The sequence below is a fragment of the Bubalus bubalis genome, chromosome 13, assembly GCF_019923935.1.
Source record: "Bubalus bubalis isolate 160015118507 breed Murrah chromosome 13, NDDB_SH_1, whole genome shotgun sequence".
NCBI classification, from domain to species: domain Eukaryota; kingdom Metazoa; phylum Chordata; class Mammalia; order Artiodactyla; family Bovidae; genus Bubalus; species Bubalus bubalis.
In genome coordinates this window covers 31,495,883-31,518,319 of record NC_059169.1, presented here as the reverse complement: position 1 = coordinate 31,518,319, position 22,437 = coordinate 31,495,883, and positions in this window count along the sequence as shown.

The following is a 22,437-nucleotide window of genomic DNA, read 5'->3' as shown; positions in this document are numbered from 1 at the left end:
TAATTTCAAATTGAATTTGCTAAAAGGGATTTTTTTTTTATTTGCACAAAAAGAGAAATTCAGAATTAAACATTCTGGGTCTGGTGCAAGAATATGTTGCCAACCAAAAGCCATTCTCCATCTCACTTTCTTCCCTGCTTAAATTTCTTGATTTAATCATAAAGTAAATTAAGTTCCCAAAGCCTGAAATCATGAGGAACATTAAGCAATCAAAGGAAATTTTATTCTGGACATTGATTTCATGTAGTTGAGACTATGACTTTTCTTCAGGGGATGTCATTTCAGTGCAAAAGGAGGTGCTCCGAAATGAAACTAGAGCAAAATCTATCTGTTGAGAGATCCACGTACTTAAAGATTCTTTCCTCAAAAATGAATCTAAACTAAGAGCCAAAATAGACCAGATATTTAGGAAAAGCACTCAGTATGAAAGACAAAAATATTTTTAAAGAGACAAACTGGAAACAGAAACAATGACATCACAGTCTTAAATAACAGTACTGGAATTTAGAAGACTATAGATCAATACCTTCAAAATCTGAGAAAAAATCATTTCCACCTTTGAACTTTAGACACAGTTGAATGATCAAATATGAGGATAAAGTAATTTTCAGTTTTCAAAGTTTTAAAAATTGATTTCTCCTGAATGTTACTCAGGAAACTACTAGAAAATATGCCCCCCAAAATAATGATGTACTTAAAGAATATGGGATATTTTGCTGTTATTCTAGCTATGAAAGTGAAAGCAAAGCGAAAGCAAAAGTTTCTCAGTCATACCTGACTCTTTGTGATCCCATGGACTATACAGTCCATGAAATTCTCCAGGCCAGAATACTGGAGTGGGTAGCCTTTCCCTTCTCCAGGGGATCTTCCCAACACAGGGATTGAATCCAGTCTCTTGCATTGCAGGCAGATTCTTTACCAGCTGAGTCACCAGAGAAGCCCATTCTAGCTATAGTGGAGTTGATTTTTGTGTTTTTTATGATTAATTTATTATCAGGATGGTTTAAATTAAATTTAACTGAATATCTTCTGATGCATATTTAGATATAAGAAAAGGAAATTTGGGAATTACTGGATATATACTACAATTTCTTGTTACTGTTCAGTCACCAAGTCCTGTCCAACTCTTTGTGATGACATGGACGGTAGCAAACCAGACTCCTCTGTCCTCCACTATCTACCAGAGTTTACTACAACTCATGTTCATACAGTTAGTGATGCTATCTAACCATCTCTTCCTCTGTCACTCCCTTCTCCTTTTGCCTTCAGTCTTTCCCAGCATCAGGGTCCTTTCCAATGAGTCAGATCTTCACATCAGGTGGCCAAATTACTGGAACTTCAGCTCAGCATCGGTTCTTCCAATGAATAGTCAGGGTTTATTTCCTTTAGGATTAACTTGATTGATCTTACAGTCCAGTGGACTCTCAAGAGTCTTCTCTGACACCACAATTGGAAAGAATCTGTTCTTCACCACTCAGCTTTCTTTATGGTCAAACTTTCATATCCGTACATGACTATCAGAGAAAGCAAGCTTTGATTATACAGACCTTTGTCAGCAAAGTGATATCTCTGGCTTTTAATATGCTGTCTAAGTTTGTCATAGCTTTTCTTCCAAGGAGCAAGTATCTTTACATTTCATGGTTGTAGCCACCAATCACAATGATTTTGGAGCCCAAGAAAATAAAATATGTTCCCTCTTCCACTTTCTGCCATGATGTGATGGGATCATGTGACATGATCTTAGTTTTTTTTAATGTTGAGTTTCAAGCAAACTTTCTCACTCTCCTATTCTCACCCTCATCAAGAGGCTCTTAAGTTCTCTTCATGCATGCCTTCTAAGTCAACTCAGTTCTGTTTGACTCTCTACAACCCTGTGGACTGCAGCCTTCCAGGCTCCTCTGTCCATGGGACTCCATTCAAGAATTCTGGAATGGGTTGCATGCCCTCCTCCAGGGGATCTCCCTGAGCCACATTTCTTAGGTCTCCTACATTGGCAGGTGAGTTCTTTACCATTAGCACCACCTGGAAAACCCTTAGTTCTCTTCATTTTCTGCCATTAGAGTGTCATCACCTACATATCTGAGGTTGTTGATGTTTCTCTGGGCAATCTTAATTCCAGCTTATGATTCATTCAACGTGGCATTTCACATGATATATAAGTTCATATGCATATAAGTTAAATAAGCAGAGTGACAACATACAGCCTTGTCATATTCCTTTAACAATTTTATACAAGTCAGTTGTTCCATATCCAGTTCTAACTGTTGCTACTTGATCTGCATACAGATTTCTCAGGATATAGGTAATTTGGACTGGTATTCCCATCCATTTAAGAATTTTCCACAGTTTGTTGTGATCCACAAAGCCAAAGGCTTTAGCATAGTTAATGAAGCAGGAGTAGATGTTTTTCTGGAACTATCTTGCTTTCAGTATGACCCAACGAATGTTGGCAGTTTTATCTCTGGTTTCTCTCTCCTTTTAAACCCAGCTTTTATATCTGGAAGTTCTCAGTTCACATACTGCTGAAGGCTAGCTTGAAAGATTTTGAATATAACCTTGCTAGCATGTGAAATGAGCCCAATTGCAGTTTGAACATTCTTTTGTATTGCCATTCTTTGAAATTGAAATGATAGCTGACCTTTTGAAGTCAGCTCCTGTGTTTTCCAAATTTGGTGATATATTGAGTGCAACCCTTTAACAACACAATTTTTAGGATTTGAAATAATTCGGCTAGAATTCCTTCACCTCCACTAACTAGCTTTTTTCTTAGTAATGCTTCGTAAGACCCACTTGACTTTGCATTCCAGGATGTCCAGCTCCAGGTGAATGACCACACCATTTTGCTTTTTGGTCATTAAAAGTTTTTCTTGTGTAATTCTTCTGTGTATTCTTGTCACCTCTACTGCTTCTGTTAGGTCCTACTATTTCTATGCTTTATCATGTCCATCCTTGCATAAAATGCTCACTTGATCTCTCCAGTTTTCTTGAAGAGATCTCTACTTTATCTCATTCTATTGTTTTCCTCTATTTCTTTGCATTGTTAATTTAAAAAGGACTTATCTCTCTTTGCTATTCTCTGGAATCTTGCATTAGGTTTGATATCTCTGTCTCTCTCTTTCACTTCTGTATTCATCAGCTATTTGTAAGTGCTTTGCTTTTTTGCGATTTTTCCCTTTGGAATGGTTTGTTCACTCCTTCTCATCCAGTGTTATGAACCTCCGTCCATAGTTCTTCAGGCACTGTGTCTACCAGATCTAATCCCTTGGACCTCTTCATCACCTCCACTGTGTAATAGTAAGGGATTTGATTTAGGTCATACCTGACTGGTCTAGTGGTTTTCCCTGCTTTCTTCAATTTAAGCCTGAATTTTGCATTGGTGGTGGTTTAGTCAGTCAGTCGTGTCTGACACTTTGCAACCCCATGTACTGTAGCCCACCAGGCTCCTCTGTCCATGGGATTCTCCAGGCAAGAACATTGGAGTGGGCTGCTGTTTCCTTCTCCAGAATTTTGCATTAAAGGTCTCATTGTCCCAACCACAGTAAACTGCAGGTCTTGTTCTTGCTGACCGCGTATAGAGCTTCTCCATCTTTGGCTACAAAGAGTGTAATTAATCTGATCTGGATATTGACCATCTGTGATGTCCATGTATACAGTCCTCTCTTGGGTTGTTGGAAAAGGGTGTTTGTTTTGGCTGTGTGTTTTGTTTACAAAACTCTGTTAGTCTTTGTCCTACTTCATTTTGTACTCCAAGGCCAAACTTGCCTTTTACTCCAGGTATCTCTTGACTTCCTACTTTTGCATTGCAATTTCCTATGATAAAAAGGGCATCTTTTTTGGTGTCAGTTCTATAAAGTCTTGTAGGTCTTCATAGAACTAGTCAACTTTAGCTTCTTCAGCATCAGTGGTTGGTCACAGACTTGGATCACTGTGATGTGAATGAATGGTTTGCCTTGGAAATGGATTGAGATCATCCTGTCATTTTGAAACTGCACACAAGATTGCATTTCATATTCTTTGTTGACTGTGAGGGTTACTCCATTTCTTCTAAGGGATTCTTGCCCACAGTATTAGGTATAATGGTCACCTGCATTAAATTTGTACCTTCTTGTCCATTTTTGTTCATTCATTCCTAAGCTATTGATATTTACTCTTACCATCTCCTGCTTGATTATGTCCAATTTATCTTGATTCATAGACCTAAATTCCAGGTTCCTATTGTTCTTAGAGCATTGGACTTTACTTTCACCACAAGACACATCCACAACAGAGGGCCGTTTCTGCTTTGGGCCCTCCACTTCATTCTCTTTGAAGCTATTAGTAATTGTTCTCTGCTCTTCCCCAGTAACATATTAGACACATTCTGACCTGGGAGTGGGGGTGGGGCTTGTCTTCAAGTATCATATCTTTTTGCCTTTTCATACTGTACATGGGGTTCTCCAGACACAAATACTGGAGTGAGTTGCCTTTCCCTCCTCCAATGGACTGCATTTTATCAGAACTCTTCACCAGGCCCCATCCATCTTGTGTGGCCCTACACAGCATGGCTCATAGCTTCATTGAGTTATGCAAGCCCCTTTGCCGTGACAAAGCTATGATTCATGAAGGGCCGGTTATAATTAGCACTTACTAAATTGAAGGTTCGGTTTACTTCAGGTCAGTAGATACTTATTAAACAAATCATAAATATAATATCCATTTTTGGTAGTTAGAAATGAGAAGACATAAGATAGCATTTCTTATATATATGGCGGTCTTCCCTGATGGCTCAGGAGGTAAAGAATCTGCCAGCAATACAGGAAACATAGGAGACATGGGTCAGATACCTGTGTCGGGAAGATCCGCTGGAGGAACAAAATGGGAACCCACTCCAGTATTCTTGCCTGAGAAATCGCATGGACAGAAGGTCCTGGTAGGCTATAGTCCATGGGGTCACAGAGTCAGACACAAATGAATGACTAAGCATGTATATCTACATAGATCTTATTATGATTTGGAGAGATATAAGATATATACATAAAGATATTCAAAACTAAATGATAATTTTGTAAGCCTTATGTTTTCTAATTTTAAGTAAGAATGAGAATATTTGGGGTTGTTTGTTTAAACAGCAATTGCCAAGGCCCACAGTCAAAGACTCTGATTGAGCAAATTTGGGAAAGAGCTCAGAGATCTACTCGGTTATTCTAATTCAAGTGATTTGTAGAGGAAGTTTGAGGAAAACTGTTTTAAACCCTCTAATGACATAATTGGAGAAGGAAATGGCAACCCACTCCAGTATTCTTGCCTGGGAAATCCCATGGACAGAGGAGCCTGGTGAGCTACAATCCATGTGGTCACCAAAGAGTTGGAAGCGACTTAGTGACTGAACACAAAAAAAGGTTTTAAAATAAATGAGATCATACTTTATGTACCATTCTGTAATCTGCTTTTTTTTATTATTATTATTGGGCTTCAATACCCTTCCACATTAGCTTATTTATAGACCTATTTCATTCTTCTTAATAATGACAGAGGATTCCACTGAACGGTTTCTCACTGTTACAAGTAATGCTGCAATAATAGTCTTATGCATGATCTTTAAGCACATTTGCAAGTATTAGTGTAGGAATAGTACCTCACAGTAGAACTGCAAGGTCATATAGCATATATGTCTAACATGTTTTAACTTTTGATGAATTGTACTTCCCATTCCACAGATTCCTCCTCCAAGGCTGTACCACAGTTTAGGAGTATATTATGGATACATTTCTATGTAAATTTATGGGATCATTTTTAATGGCTTTATGATAGTACATTGTATGTGTATGCCATAGTTAACTTTTAAAATTTCTTATGATGAGTTTGGGTAAACTCTGGGAGTTGGCGATGGACAGGGAGGCCTGGCATGCTGCAGTCCATGGGGTATCAAACAGTCAGACACGACTGAGCAACTGAACTGAACTGAATGAAATAATTTATTCATTAGAAAGGAATATTACAATTTAGGAAAACAAATAAGGAAAGCTACAAAGAGGAACAGAAACAGGCTGGTCCAAGTACTGTGGCTATTGTATCTTCAATTCACTTGACACACATTTTTCTTGTTATAATAAATGTATCATCTTTTCATTTCAAGAAACTTCTACTGAATCATTCAAATAATACAACTTATTTTACTTTGATTACATGCTGACTAAACATTCTTCAAGAGATGGGAATACCAGACCACCTAACCTGTTTCCCGAGAAATCTGTTTGCAGGTCAAGAAGCAACTGGACATGGAACAACAGACTGGTTCCAAATCAGGAAAGGAGTACATCAAGGCTGTATATTGTCATCCTGCTTATTTAACTTATATCTCCAGTACATCATTGGAAATGCTGGGCTGGATGAACCACAAGCTGGAATCAAGATTGCTGGGAGAAATATCAGTAACCTCGAATATGCAGATGGCACCACCCTTATGGCAGAAAGCCAAGAGGACTATCCTCTTGATGAAAATGAAAGAGGACAGTGAAAAGTTGGCCTAAAACTTAACATTCAGAAAACTAAGATTATGGCATCTGGTCCCATCACTTCATGGCCAATACATGGGAAAATAATGGAAACAGTGGGAGACCTTATTTTGGGGGGCTCCAAAATTACTGCAGATGGTGACCACATCCATGAAATTAAAAGATGCTTGCTCTTTGGAAGAATGGCTATGACCAACCTAGACAGCATATTATAAAGCAGAGACATTTCTTTGCCAACAATGGTCTGTCTAGTCAAAGCTATGTTTTTTCCAGTAGTCATGTATAGATGTGAAATTTGGACTATAAAGAAAGCTGAGCACCAAATAATTGATGCTTTTGAACTGTGGTGTTGGAGAAGACTCTTGAGAGTCCCTTGGACTGCAAGGAGATCCAACCAGTCAATCCTAAAGGAAATCAGTCCTAAATATTTATTGGAAGGACTGATGCTGAAGCTGAAATTCCAATACTTTGGCCACCTAATGTGAAGAACTAACTCATTTTAAAAGACCCTGATGCTGGGAAAGATTAAATAAAGGTGGGAGGAGAAGGGGATGACAGAAGATGAGATGGTTGGATGTCATTACCAACTTGATAGACATGAGTTTGAATAAGCTCTGGTAGTTGCTGATAGACAGGGAAGTCTGATGTGCTGCAGTCCATGGGTTTGCAAAGAGTCAGACACAACTGAGCAAATGAACTGAACTGAAGAATCATTCAGGTCATTCGCCTTCACTTGCCATGGCCTACAGGGAAAGAGTATATATAAATCCACACTAGTATTCAGACTACTCTACACCTGTGTTGAACACAGTAAATTAAACTATAACACCAATTTTTATATCCATTTTTTGTAGTTTGTTAATATGAGATGATATGCTTGAATCTAATTAACACTGAAATACTGCAAGATTGTGTTTCTGAACCTCTGAGGTCAAATCCTAGACTTCAGTGAATTCAATGAATTAAATGTTATGTTTTGAGGCTTCTTGTCATTAAACCAGTTGGGCTGAACTAATGACATCCTTATTGTATCGTTGACCTTTTCTTTCCTACGTATCTTAGTGCAGGAGAAAATATACTTACCAGGAAAAGTTAAAGAAGGTCAGAGAGGGCATATGATCATGCTTTATAAAACTGTATAAAAGTCGTTAAGAATACAAGTAACGTGGCAAATAAGCATATAATTATGAAGGAAATAAGTTGAGCAAGCCAGAAAAGAAGAATATGGTAGTGAACCATAAATAAAATAAATTTGTTCAGAACATTGGGTTCATTGAAGGAGAAGGAAAAAGAAAAGGGAAAATTGGATTTTGTATTGTGGTTAGTTTATGGAGTCACTCTAGCACAACAGTAAGAAAATTGTATTCGTTATAGGTATACTCAATATTGTCAAATGTAATAGTGTAGAGCTGACCAAAATAACCAGCTAGATCTACCAAATATATGTCTTGATTAAAAAAAAAACATTAAAATTGTTTATAAATACCTAGGAAGGGATGTCAATATAGGGAAATGCTTTTATATTATGCATATTTAAAATGTTATTTGAAGTTATACTTACGTCATCTCTTTGGTTTCATAGAAATGAGCCCCAGTGAATAACAATGATAATTTAGGAGTTATTCTATCTTATTAGGTAGGCTGAACATTAATACCACACTCCAGCCCCTACTTTATGCCATGGGCATTTGTTTCACCTAAACCTATAGGGTCTATAACTTCTACTCCAGTTCTCATCATCAAGGATATATTAAGCTGATAATTAAATTACATGTTTATATTTGTTGCAATGAATATCCCTAACTCAAATTTTTCTTATGTTTGTCTGAAGCCAAAATAACTGTTAATTGTAATTAACAGAAAGCCTTTTCCCCATAATATATTTTATACTTGTGTTTGTCCTTGATTAGAACATCTTTATCATGGAACACTGAATCAGTGGGCCTCTAGTAACCACATAACTTCCTTTAGAGACTTCATAAAAGTAGGCCTTTGCCTTATGTTTAAAGAATAAAGGAATTTATATCTTAGTACTTTGACATCTTGAGTCCAAAGGAGATAAGAATAATCATTCATTACCCATTTTCCTATTAACAAATAGATGCAAAGATATTATTCTTTTTATTTTTCCTCCCAGATGACTTTGAAAATTAAAGTCATAAATAAAGTGAGGGGGAGGAAAAAGATCATATTTTCTACAAAATCCCAAAACAACTCATGCAGAATTTGTGATTGAACTTTGTGCTCACTGTAATGGAGAGATTAATAAAATCATTCCTCATTACTAAGACATGTCAATCCTTTAATACATTTAACTTTTCCATAATATGCTTCTCTTTGACTCAACTGACCTTGTGGCAAATGTCCTCTGTGTGCCTTTTCCTGCATACCAATTATGGATTTGATAATATAACTGAAATCTTCTCTCATTTTTAATAATAAAATGAAGACTATTTATTTTAATAATAAAATGAAGTACATGGATTCTGAAACAAATATTCATACACTTATCTGTAAATGTTTAGATATAATTATATTTTCTTAACAAGTCTGTGAATTATTTCCCAACTGAAATTAAGTTCTTAATAATACTGCCCTTGTAAAGCATATAATGCCACCAAAGACATCTCTAGTCAGAACTGGGTTATGCCCCATTTAGAAAGACAAGAAAAGAATTGAAATTAATATAATTGGATTTGTGAAGTCTTTGTTTTTAATTCCACTAATACCTATTTTCTAATATTTCAACAGACTAGATCTCAATTTTGTAACTGAACCTTTATATTTCACTGTTATTTTACCATTTATATTTGTTATTTTTAAATAGAACAAGGTCAGAAAAAAGAATACAAAATACTAATGTATTGGTAGTCAAAAACTATTGAAATATTTGCATATTTGTTTACATTGAGTGGGCTATATGCATAGGTATAGGTATTATAGATTCTACCCTGCATCATTTTTCTGTAAGTAGTAATGAATTGCAATCACTCCACAGTATCCTCTGGGAATTGGTTCCAGGAACACATAGCTAAATCTGTGGATGCTCATGTCCATTATAAAATTCAGTTCAGTTCAGTTAGTTGCTCAATCGTGTCCCACTCATTGCGACCCCATGGACTGCAGCACATGAGGCTCCTCTGTCTATCACCAATTCCAGAACTTGTTCAAACTCATGTCCATCGAGTTAGTGATGACATCCAGCCATCTCATCCTCTGTCAATCCTTTCTCCTCCTGCCTTTAATCTTTCCCAGCATCAGGGTCTATTCTAATGAGTCAGTTCTTAGCATCAGATGGAAAAATATTGGAACTTCAGCTGCATCATCAGTCCTTCCAATGAATATGCAGAACTGATTTCCTTTATTTTGACTGGTTTGATCTCCTCGTAGTCAAAGGGACTCTATAACACCACAATTTAAAGGTATTAATTCTTTGGCACCCTGCTTTCTTTGTAGTCTAACTCAGACATCCATACATGATTACTGGAATAAACTACAGCTTTGACCAGATGGACCTTTGTCAGCAAAGTAATGTCTCTGCTTTTTAATGTGCTGTCTAGTCAGGTCACAGCTTTTCTTCCAAGGAGCAAAAGACTTTTAATTTCATGGCTGCAGTTACCATCTGCAGTGATTTTGGAGCCCAAGAAAATAGTCTGTCACTGTTTCCATTGTTTCCCCTTCTATTTGCCATGAAGTGATGGGACCAAATGCCATGATCTTTATTTTTTGAATGTTGAGCTTTAAGATAGCTTTTTCACTCTCCTCTTTCACTTTTGTCAAAAGGCTTTTTAGTTCTTTTTCTTGGCTTTCTGCCATAAGAGTAGTGCCATCTGCATATCTGAGGTTATTGATATTTCTCCCAGCAGTCTTGATTCCAGCTTGTGCTTCATCCAGCCCAGCATTTCATATGATGTACTCTGCATATAAGTTAAATAAGCAGGGTGACAATATATGGCTTTGTTGTCCTCCTTTCCTTATTTGGAACCAGCCCATTGTTCCATGTCCAGTTCTAACTGTTGCTTTTTGACTTCCATACAGATTTCTCAGGAGGCAGATCAGGTGGACATCTCTTTTAGAATTTTTCAGTTTGTTGTGATCCACACAGTCAAAGGCTTTGGCATAGTCAATGAAGCCAAAAAGGATGTTTTTCTGGAATTTTCTTGCTTTTTCTATAATCCAACAGATGTTGGCAATTTGATCTCTGGTTCTGCTGCTCCTTCTAAATCTGTCTTGAACATTTGGAAGTTCTTGGTTCACTTTTTTTTGTATATTTTATTTTATTTTATTTATTTATTATTTATTTTGTTGGCTACAAACTTTTTTTTTTTTTTTTACAATTTTTTTTTCTCCTTTGGTTCCTTTTTTTTTTAATTTTTTTTTTTTTTTTGATTTGCAATATTGTATTGGTTTTTCCATACACACATATTGTTGAAGCCTAGCTTGGAGAATTTTGAGCATTACTTTGCTAGCATATGAGATGAGTGCAACTGTGCAGTAGTTTGAGCATTCTTTGGCATTGCCTTTCTTTGGGATTGGAATGAAAACTGACCTTTTCCAGTCCCGTGGCCACTGCTGAGTTTTCCAAATTTATTGGCATATTGAGTGCAGCACTGTCACAGCATCATCTTTTAGGATTTGAAATAGCTCAGCTGGAATTCCATCACCTCCACTAGCTTTGTTTGCAATGATGCTTCCTAAGGCCCACTTGACTTCACACTCCAGGATATCTGGTTGTATGTGAGTGATCACACCATCGTGATTATCTGGGTCATTAAGATCTTTATTGTATAGTTCTTCCGTGTATTCTTGCCACCTCTTCTTAATATCTTCTGCTTCTGTAAGTTCTGAAACATTTCTGTCCTTAATTGTGCCCATCTTTGCATGAAATATTCCCTTTGTATCTCTAATTTTTGGGAAGAGATATCTAGTCTTTCCTATTCTATTGTTTTCCTCTTATTTCTTTGCATTGATCACTGAGGAAGGTTTTCTTATCTCTCCTTGCTAATCTTTGGAACTCTATATTCAGTTGGGTATATTTTTTCTTAACTCCTTTGCCTTTCACTTCTCTTCATTTCTCAGCTATTTGTAAGGCCTCCTCCGGCAACCAGTTTGCCTTTTTGCATTTCTTTTTTTGAGTATTGCTTTGATCCCCGCCTCCTATACAATGTCATGAACCTCTGTCCATAGTTGTTCAGGCACTCTGTCTATCAGATCTAATCCCTTGAATCTATTTATCACTTCCACTGTATAATCATAGGGACTTGATTTAGGTCATACCTGAATGGTCTTGTGGTTTTCCCTACTTTCTTCAATTTCAGTCTGAATTTGGCAATAAGGAGTTCATGATCTGAGTCACAGTCAGGTCCTGGTCTTGTTTTTGCTGACTGTATAGAGCTTCTCCATCTTCAGCTACAAAGAATATAGTCAATCTGATTTTGATATTGACCATCTGGTGATGTCCATGTGTAGAGTCTTGGCTATTGGAAGAGGGTGTTTGTTATGATTAGTGCATTTTCTTGGCAGAACTCTGTTAGCCTTTGCTCTCCTTCCTTTTGTACACCAAGGCCAAACGTGACTGTTACTCAATGTATCTCTTGACTTCCTACTTTTGCATTCTAGTCCCCATCTTTTTTGGGTGTCAATTCTAGAAAGGCTTGTAGGTCTTCATAGAACCATTCAACTTCACTTCTTCAGCATTAGTGATTAGAGCATAGACTTGGATAACTATAATATTGAATGGTTTACCTTGAAAATAAACAGAGATCATTCTGTTGTTTTTGAGATAGCCCCCAATTATTGCCTTTCAGACTCTTTTGTTGACTATGAGAGCTATTCTGTTTCTTCTAAGTGATTCTTGACCACAGTAGTAGATATAATGCTCATCTGAATGCTCATTCTGGTCCATTTTAGTCTCTGATTCCTAAAGTGTCGATGTTCACTCTTGCCATCTTCTATTTGATCACTTCCAATTTACGTTGATTCATTGACCTAACGTTCCGGGTCCCTATGCAATATTGTTCTTTACAGCATCAGACTTTACTTCCATCACCAGTCACATCCACAACTGGGTGCTGTTTTTGTTTTTGCTCTGTCTCTTCATTCTTTCTGGAGTTATTTCTTCAGTAGCATATGGGCACCTACCGACCTGGGGAGTTCATCTCTCAGTGTCCTATCTTTTTGCCTTTTCATAATGTTCATGGGGTTCTTTAAGACAAGAATACTGAAGTGGTTTGCCATTCCCTTCTCCAGTGGACCACGTTTAGTCAGAACTCTCTGCCATGACCCGTCCATCTTGGGTAACCCTACAGAGCATGGCTCATAATTTCATTGAGTTATACAAGGCTGTGGTCCATGTGATCAGTTTGGTTAGTTGTCTGTAATTGTGGTTTTCATTATGTCTGTCCTCTGATGAATAAGGATTAGAGGCTTGTGGAAGCTTCCTGATGTGAGGGACTGGGTGTGGGGGAATCTGAGTCTGGTTCTGATGGGTGGGGTCATGATCAGTAAATCTTTAATCCAATTTTCTGTTGATGGGTGGGGCTGTGTTCCCTCCTTGTTGTTTGGCCTGAAACCAAACTATGGTAGGGGTAATGGCAGTAATGGTGACCTCCTTCAAAAGGCCTTAGGCCAGCACCGTTGTATTCAGTCTCCCTGAGCCTGAGGCAGGCCACTGTGGACCCACACCTCTGCAGGAGACTCCTGGACACTCATAGTCAAGTCTAGCTCAGTCTTGTGGGGTCACTGCTTCTTTCTTCTGGGTCCTGGTGTGCACAAGGTTTGGTCTGTGCCCCCAAGAGTCTGTTTCCCCAGTCCTGTGGAAGTTCTGTAAATCCTACTGACCTCCAAAGTCAAATCCCTGGGGATTCTCATTCCCTTTTCTGGATCCCCAAGTTGGGAAATCTGTGATGGGTCCTAGAACTCTTGTACCAGTATGAGAACTTCTTTGGTATACTTGTTCTCCAGTTAGTGGGTCATCTGCTTGGCGGCTCAATGGTGGGGCTCACACACCGTGCCTTTCAGGTCTGTTGCAGCCAGAGACCTGTCCACGCAGCAGATTACTGATGGCTTGTGCCTCGGCAGAAGGCACTCAAACACTCAAAGGTAGGTCTGACTCAGTCTCTGTGGGGTCTCTGGGTCCTGTGTACACAGTTTTTTTGAGCCCTCCTAGCATCTCTGGCAGATATGGGGTTTGATTCTAAAAGTGATTTCTCCCCTCCTACCATCTTGTTGAGATTTATCCTTTGCCCTTGGATATGGGGCTTCTTTTTTTGGTGGGATCCAACATTCTCCTATTGATGGTTGTTGAGCCATGAGTTGCAATTGTGGAGTTCTTGCAGTAGAAAATGAGTACATGCCCTTCTACTCTGCCATCTTTTTACCTTTGTAATTATATAAATTGGCTACATTTATATAGATATATATAGTTAGATATAGTTATATACCTTTAGATATAGATATAACTATGTTAAGTTACTTCAGTCATGTCCGACTCTGTGCGACCCCATAGATGGCAGCCCACCAGGCTCCCCCATCCCTGGGATTCTCCAGGCAAGAGCACTGGAGTGGGTTGCCATTTCCTTTTCCAATTCATGAAAGTGAAAAGTGAAAGTGAAGTCACTCAGTCGTGTCTGACCCTCAGTGACCCCATGGACTGCAGCCTTGCAGGCTTCTCCATCCATGGGATTTTCCAGGCAAGAGAACTGGAATGGGGTGCCATTGCCTTCTCCAGATATAACTACAGATATAGTTATATACCTTTCCAAATTCAATTTCTTTCCAAGTGGGTCTTAAGATCATAACTCTTTGAATATGTTCTGATTCATCACCTTGAAGTCCTAATCTTCTACTTAGTGAATCAGTTTTTGCTTTTTTTCATATTCATTGTTTCTTCTGTATATGCCATTTGCCACCAAAATATTGAAAGCTTTCTTACTCATTTTCTTGGGTAATTGCAGCATAGCTTATATACTCTCAGAATAAAGCTCTCCACTGAAAGATACCCCCTGTAGTTTCCACCCCATTGAAGGATTAAAAAAAAAAAAGCAATTCTGCAGGTTTGCTAGTTACATGCCAAATTATTTTCACAACATCTTAATTTCAACATGTTGACAAAGTTGACTTAAAGAAATGTGACTTTAAAACATATATATGTGGAATTTTTATTTTTATGAGATCTTCCTTACAGATCCAGTTTCTATTTAAATAAGTCCATGTACCTCTAAGGATGTGGTTCAAAGGTATTTTTCAGTTTTTATCTCTCCTATCAAACTCTGTCTTTTCTTATAAAATAAAAAATAAAGTCCTGAAAGGGGTATTAAGAAATCATTTGATCCCTGCCTGCTTGCCTTGGGAAAATGAAATCCTCTCAGATGAATGTCTGCCTTATCCTTAAAGCTCTCCAGGGAAGAAGTCCTCTATCAGCAACCTATTTCTGATAAAAAAAAAAAAAAAAATCCGGTGTCAAAATGATGCCTTCTATTTCCATTTAGATGCTCTTAGGATTTTGTAGTTTCGTCACTAAGTCGTGTCTGACTCTTGGTGATCCCATGGACTGCAACATGCCTGTCCTTCATTATCTTCCAGAGTTTGCTCAAACTCACATCCATTGAATTGGTGATGCTATCCAACCATCTCATCCTCTGTCATCCCTTTCTCTTCCTGCCTTCAATCTTTCCCAGACTTGGGGTCTTTTCCAATGAGTCAGTTCTTTGCATTAGGTGGCTAAAGTATTAACACTTCAGCTTTGGCCTCAGTCCTTCTAATGAATATTCAGTTTATTTCCTTTAGGATTGGCTAGTTTGATCTCATTACAGTCCAATGGACTCTCAAGAGTCTTCTCCAGGATTTAGCTATTAAAAAATTACTCTGGATGAGTTCCTAAGATCATGACACCAATGCTAATTTCTAATAACATTTCCACTAGTGATTTCTTAATTCTTTATAACGTTTTGAAATTTGGAAGATTACAATCAACTGCTTCTTTTGTATACAGATTGCCTGATTGTTCTGAAATACAAGAAATGCAGTGGATATATAAACTAGATGGCAAGTGAATTCAGTCAACTTAAAAAGTAACAGGTTACATCCTTTTCGTTAAACAAGTGCTTTGGTTGTCTTCTCTGGTCATTATGCTTTCTCAGATAAGCTATTGTAAACATTTTGGTTGCATTCTTTATACTTATGTTGATTACATATCACTGATAATATTCTTCTTGAACCACATTGATTGTATGAACCAATAAAACTAGTAATGTGTGTTTTCCCTAAGATAGGAGCATCCTTGACTATAGATACAAATTCTCTAGAGATGTTTCTTGAATAAACCTGAAATTCATATAAAGAAAACAAGGAATAATCATTTCATGAGACAGGATTTTGAAAGGCATAGATACATATGTAAGAATACCGACATGCACACGTACACATTCACACACAAACACACAATAAAAACAGCCAATTACTAAATATTTCAAAAACTGTAGCCACAGGTATCAGCCTCAGAATAGTCCTGAAAAACAACATATCAAGGTCGATACCCTGGGCTCAAATGAATACTTTAGAATATATAGCCACCATCCATTTTTGAAAGATATACTCTATTTTCTATAACACCATAACGCAACCTGATTTTATGTGCTTGATGCAGTTCATCAATGACATACATGTTGAACATTGTAGAACTTAATTGTCCTCATTACATTTCCTAATATTCTGTCTATAGGTAGCTCAGGAATTTACCTCATTACTAATTTGAATATAGAGTCTAAGAAAAATAAAATTTAAGCTTTAAATTTTAATTCATAAAATTGATCATAAGGTGGGAGAAATTTTATGTAAGAGTGTTCAGTTGCTCAGAGGTGGCTTGAACAAAAATCTGTGTATAATTCTGACTTCAATTTATGTTTTATTCCAATCTTTTTTTTTTAATTTTATTTTATTTTTAAACTTTACATAATTGTATTAGTTTTGCCAAATGTCAAAATGAATCTGCCACAGGTTTAAGGCCATATTTGGTTGAGCTTCCCAGGTGGCTTTGTGCTAAGAATATGCAAGCCAACACAGGAGCTGCAGGGGACCTGAGTTTGATCCCTGAGTCTGAAAGACACCCTGGAATAGGAAATGACAACCCACTCCAGTATTCTTGTCTGGAAATTTACATGGACAGAGAAGCCTGGTGGTCTACAGTTGATAGGGTCACAACATGTCAGACATGACTGAGCATGCATGCAGTATGGCCATATTTAGATACAGCCCCTGGACATAGTCTCAGCAAAAATGCCTGAAAGAAATTATGTTTTCCTGTTTATTCACTTTTTGTTTCTGATGTATAGCAAAGTGATTCAGTTTTTTATATATATATAAATAAATATATAAATATATATATATTTAAATATATAATATATATTTATAAATTTATAATATAATATATGATATAAATATGTATTTATAACAAATATAAGTATATTTTATATATTCATAAATATAAATACATTTATATACTTATATATATTTATATAAATATATAAATATTTATATATATATTCTCTTTCCTATTCTTTTCAATTATGTTTTAATACAGGAAATTAAATATAGTTCTCTGTGCTATACAATAGGAGCTTGTTGTTTTATCCTTTCTATATGTAATACTTTGCACCTTCTGGCCCCAAACTCCTGATTCAACCTGCCCCCTTCCGTCCCATTGGCAACAAGAATTGTGTTCTCTGTGTCATGACTCTGGTTCTGTTTCACAGATAAGTTTATTTGTGCCATGTTTTGGATATTTTAGATTCCACATCAGTAATATCATATGGTGTTTGTCTTTCTTCTTCTGACTTACTTAGATTAGTACAATAATCTCTAAATCCATCCATGTTGCTTCAAATGGCATTATTTGATTCTTTTTTATGATTGAGTAGTATTGCATTTTATGTGTGTACACATATATATGTATATATCTTCTATATCCATTCATATCTATATATGTGTACATATATACACACACACACGTCTTCTCAATACATACATCTGTTGATATGTACACACACATTTATATATCTTCTCTATCCTTTCATCTATTGATACGTATTTAGGTTGTTTCCACACCTTGGCTATCATAAATAGTGCTATAAATATAAGGATGTGTGTAACTTTTCAAATTATAGTTTTGTCCAAATATATGCCCAAGAGTGGGATTGTGGGATCACATGGCAACTCTGTTTTTATGAACTCCTCTTTTAAAATATCAGTTCAGTCACTCAATGTGTCTGATTTTTTGCGACCCCATGAATCGCAGCACACCAGGACTCCCTGTCCATCACCAACTCCCAGAGTCCACCAAAACCCATGTCCATCGAGTCGGTGATGCCATCCAACCATCTCATCCTCTGTCGTCCCCTTCTCCTCCTGCCCCCAATCCCTCCCAGCATCAGGGTCTTTTCCAATGAGTACACTTTTCGTATGAGGTGGCCAAAATATTGGAATTTCAGCTTTAACATCAGTCCTTCCAATGAACACCCAGGAATGGTCTCCTTCCGAATGGACAGGTTGGATCTCCTTGCAGTCCAAGGGACTCGCGAGAGTCTTCTCCAACACCACAGTTCAAAAGCATCAATACTTCGGCGTTCAGCTTTCTTCACAGTCCAACTCTCACATCCATACATGACCACTGGAAAAACCATAGCCTTGACTAGACGGACCTTTGTTGGCAAAGTAATGTTTCTGCTTTTGAATATGCTGTCTAGGTTGGTCATAACTTTCCTTCCAAGGAAGAAGAATCTTTTAATTTCATGGCTGAAATCACCATCTGCAGTGATTTTGGAGCCCAGAAAAATAAAGTCTGACACTGTTTCCACTGTTTTCCCATCTATTTGCCATGAAGTAATGGGACAAGAGGCCATGATCTTAGTTTTCTGAAAGTTAGGCTTTAAGCCAACTTTTTCACTCTCTTTCACTTTCATCAAGAGGCTCTTTAGTTCCTCTTCACTTACTGCTGTAAGGCTGGTGTCATCTGCATATCTGAGGTTATTGATATTTCTCCCGGCAATCTTGATTCCACTTGTGCTTCTTCCAGCCCAGAGTTTCTCATGATGTACTCTGCATATAAGTTAAATAAGGACGGTGACAATATACAGCCTTCATGTACTCCTTTTGCTACTTGGAACCAGTCTGTTGTTCCATGTCCAGTTCTAACTATTGCTTCCTGACCTGCATATAGGTTTCTCAAGAGGCAGGTCAGGTGGTCTGGTATTCCCATCTCGTTCAGAATTTTCCACAGTTTGTGGTGATCCACACATCAAAGGCTTTGGCACACGTAATAAAGGAGAAATAGATGTTTTTCTGGAACTCTCTTGCTTTTTTGTAGATCCAGAGGATATTGGCAATTTGATCTCTGGTTCCTCTGCCTTTTCTAAAACCAGCTTCAACATCAGGAAGTTCATGGTTCACTTATTGCTGAAGCCTGGCTTGGAGAATTTTAAGCATTACTTTACTAGCGTGTGAGATGAGTGCAATTGTGCAGTAGTTTGAGCATTCTTTGGCATTGCCTTTCTTGGGATTGGAATAAAAACTGACCTTTTCCAGTCCTGTGGCCACTGCTGAGTTTTCCACATTTGTTGGCATATTGAGTGTAGCACTTTCACAGAATCATCTTGCAGGATTTGAAATAGCTCAACTGGAATTCCATCACCTCCACTAGCTTTGTTCATAGTGATGCTTCCTAAGGCCCACTTGACTTCACATGCCAGGATGTCTGGCTCTAGGTGAGTGATCACACCATCGTGATTATCTGGGTTGTGAAGATCCTTTTTGTACAGTTTTTCTAAGTGTTCTTGCCCCCTTCCTTAATACCTTTTGCTTCTGTTAGGTCCATGTCATTTCTGTCCTTTATGGAGTCCATCTTTGCATGAAATGTTCCCTTGGTATCTCTAATTTTCTTGAAGAGATCTCTAGTCTTTCCCATTCTGTTGTTTTCCTCTATTTCTTTGCATTGATCACTGAAGAAGGCTTTCTTATCTCTTCTTGCTATTCTTTGGAACTTTGCATTCAGATGCTTATATCTTTCCTTTTCTCCTTTGCTTTTCACTTCTCTTCTTTTACAGCTATTTGTAAGGCCTCCCCAGACAGCCATTTTGCTTTTTTTTCATTTCTTTTCCATGGGGATGGTCTTGATCCCTGTCTCCTGTACAATGTCACAAACCTCATTCCATAGTTCATCAGGCACTCTATCAGATCTAGTCCCTTAAATCTATTTCTCACTTCCACTGTATAATCACAAGGGATTTGATTTAGGTCATACCTGAATGGTCTAGTGGTTTTCCATACTTTCTTCAATTTCAGTCTAAATGTGGCAATAATAAGTTCATGATCTGAGTCACAGTCAACTCCCAGTCTTGTTTTTGCTGCCTGTATAGGCTTCTCCATCTTTGGCTGCAAAGAATATAATCAATCTGATTTCGGTGTTGACCATCTGGTGATGTCCATGTATAGAGTCTTCTCTTGTGTTGTTGGAAGAGGGTGTTTGCTATGACCAGTGCGTTCTCTTGGCAAAACTCTTAGCCTTTGCCCTGCTTCATTCTGTACTCCAAGGCCAAATTTGCCTGTTACTCCCGGTGTTTCTTAACATCCTACTTTTGCATTCCAGTTCCCTATAATGAAAAGGACATCTTTTATGGATGTTAGTTCTAAAAGGTCGTGTAGGTCTTCATAGAACTGTTCAGCTTCAGCTTCTTCAGCATTACTGTTGGGGCATTGGCTTGGATTACCATGGTATTGAATGGTTTGCTTTGGAAACGAACAGAGATCATTCTGTCATTTTTGAGATTGCATCCAAGTACTGCGTTTCGGACTCTTTTGTTGACCATGATGGCTACTCCATTTTTTCTTAAGTGATTCCTGCCCACGGTAGTAGATATTGTGGTCATCTGAGTTAAATTCACCCATTCCAGTCCATTTTATTTTGCTGATTCCTAGAATGTTGTCGTTCACTCTTGCCATCTCCTGTGTGACCACTTCCAATTGGCCTTGACTCATCGACCTTACATTCCAGGTTCCTATGCAATATTGCTCTTTACAGCATCAGACCTTGCTTCTATCACCAGTCACATCCACAACTGGGTATTGTTTTTCTTTTGGACCCATCCCTTCAATCTTTCTGTAGTTATTTTTCCACTGATCTCCAGTAGCATATTGAGCACTTTCCGACTTCGGGAGTCCCTCTTTCAGTATCCTATCATTTTGCCTGTTCATGGGGTTCTCAAGGGAAGAATACTGAAGTGGTTTGCCATTCCCTTCTCCAGTGGACCACATTCTGTCAGACCTCTCCACCATGACCCTCCCATCTTGGGTGGCCCCACACGGCAGGGCTTAGTTTCATTGAGTTAGACATGGCTGTGGTCCGTGTGATTAGATTGGTTAGTTTTCTTTGATTATGGTTTCAGTGTGTCTGCCCTCTGATGCCCTCTCACAACACCTACCATCTTACTTGGGTTTCTCTTACCCTGGATGTGGGGTATCTCTTCAGGGCTGCTCCAGCAAAGCGCAGCCGCTGCTTCTTACCTTGGATGAGGGGTATCTCATCACGGCCGCCCCTCCTGACCTTGAATGTGGAGAAGCTCCTCTCAGACCTCCTGCGCCTGCGCAGCTGCCGCTCCTTGGAGGTGGGGTTGCTCCTCTCGGTCGCCACCCCTGACCTCAGAAGTGTGGTAACTCCTCTTGGCTGCCGCCTCTGACTCGGATGTGCTATTTGTTAAATGTCTGTTTTGCAACATTTCATTATTTTTTGTGTGTGATAGAAAATTAGAATATTTGGAAAACAGGACAATATGAAGATATTTAAGCTATAAAAAAGGCAGAGTATCATTTATTTATTATTGATAATCTCTAATGCATTAAAAGGTTTTGACTTATTTTTAAAATTTAGGACTTGATAAAAATTGTATTTAAGCATGAAATAGCCTTTAATATTAGGCAAATACAGCAAGAAAGGTATGAGAAATGTAAGGTGCTAAGAAATTCTCAATGTTTTTTCATGAAATCAACTTTGGGATTTTACTGATAGCAAAGTTCAGACTGCTTAAGAAAGGAGTCTCAAGAACAGGCAACAATTTCTTCAGTGATAAAAATTCATTGGTGCCTCAGATTTTCACACAGAAAGGGTCATGTATCATGTGTAACTTCTCATTTTATGATATGTACCTTTCATTTTCAAACAAAGATGCATTTAAGCATTTATAGAAATGCAATTATGAGACTGCCAAAACCTCCAATTACATCGATGTTCTTTATAGCTGATGGGCCTTTCATTGTCTTAAATTCATAAAGTATATCAATTGTAATGGCATTGAATTTTCATAAAAATCTAAATTTTTCCTAGTAATAAAAGAGAATGAAGTACCAATTTATTACTTGTATTCACTAAAGAGGGAAGAAATCTTTAAAGTGTTAATCACAGCAAGTACAGTATTCAAAATTGGGGGGAAATGGAAAGATGGGGGTTCCTCACTTCCTAGGAAGTAATAAGATTAAGACATGAAACTTTCATTTTGATATTTGTCTTCCTTTCAACTATGTAAATTCAGAAAATAAATGAGGAACTGGTGTATTGCTGAATAAGCCCATTTTCCCATTCTTTATATATCTTATTACAAAGTAAACATTGCTTTTCAGTTGTTGACCTCTTCTGTTCATCTACTTGACTTCTTCCTGAAAAAAAGTTTTCTTCATGTATATTAAATTTTTCTATCTGACTGATTATTCAGAATGCACAACCAAGACCAAGTCAGTCTTATACTCAATTATAAAAAGAAATAACATTAAATATAAAAGATTTTAAATAATTTAATTTTTCAACCACAACTTCCATAAATTTGAATAAATATTAATTAAATTATAAAATCTATAGAAGTTTAAAAAGTACTCCACTAGATCATACAGGTATGACCTAAAT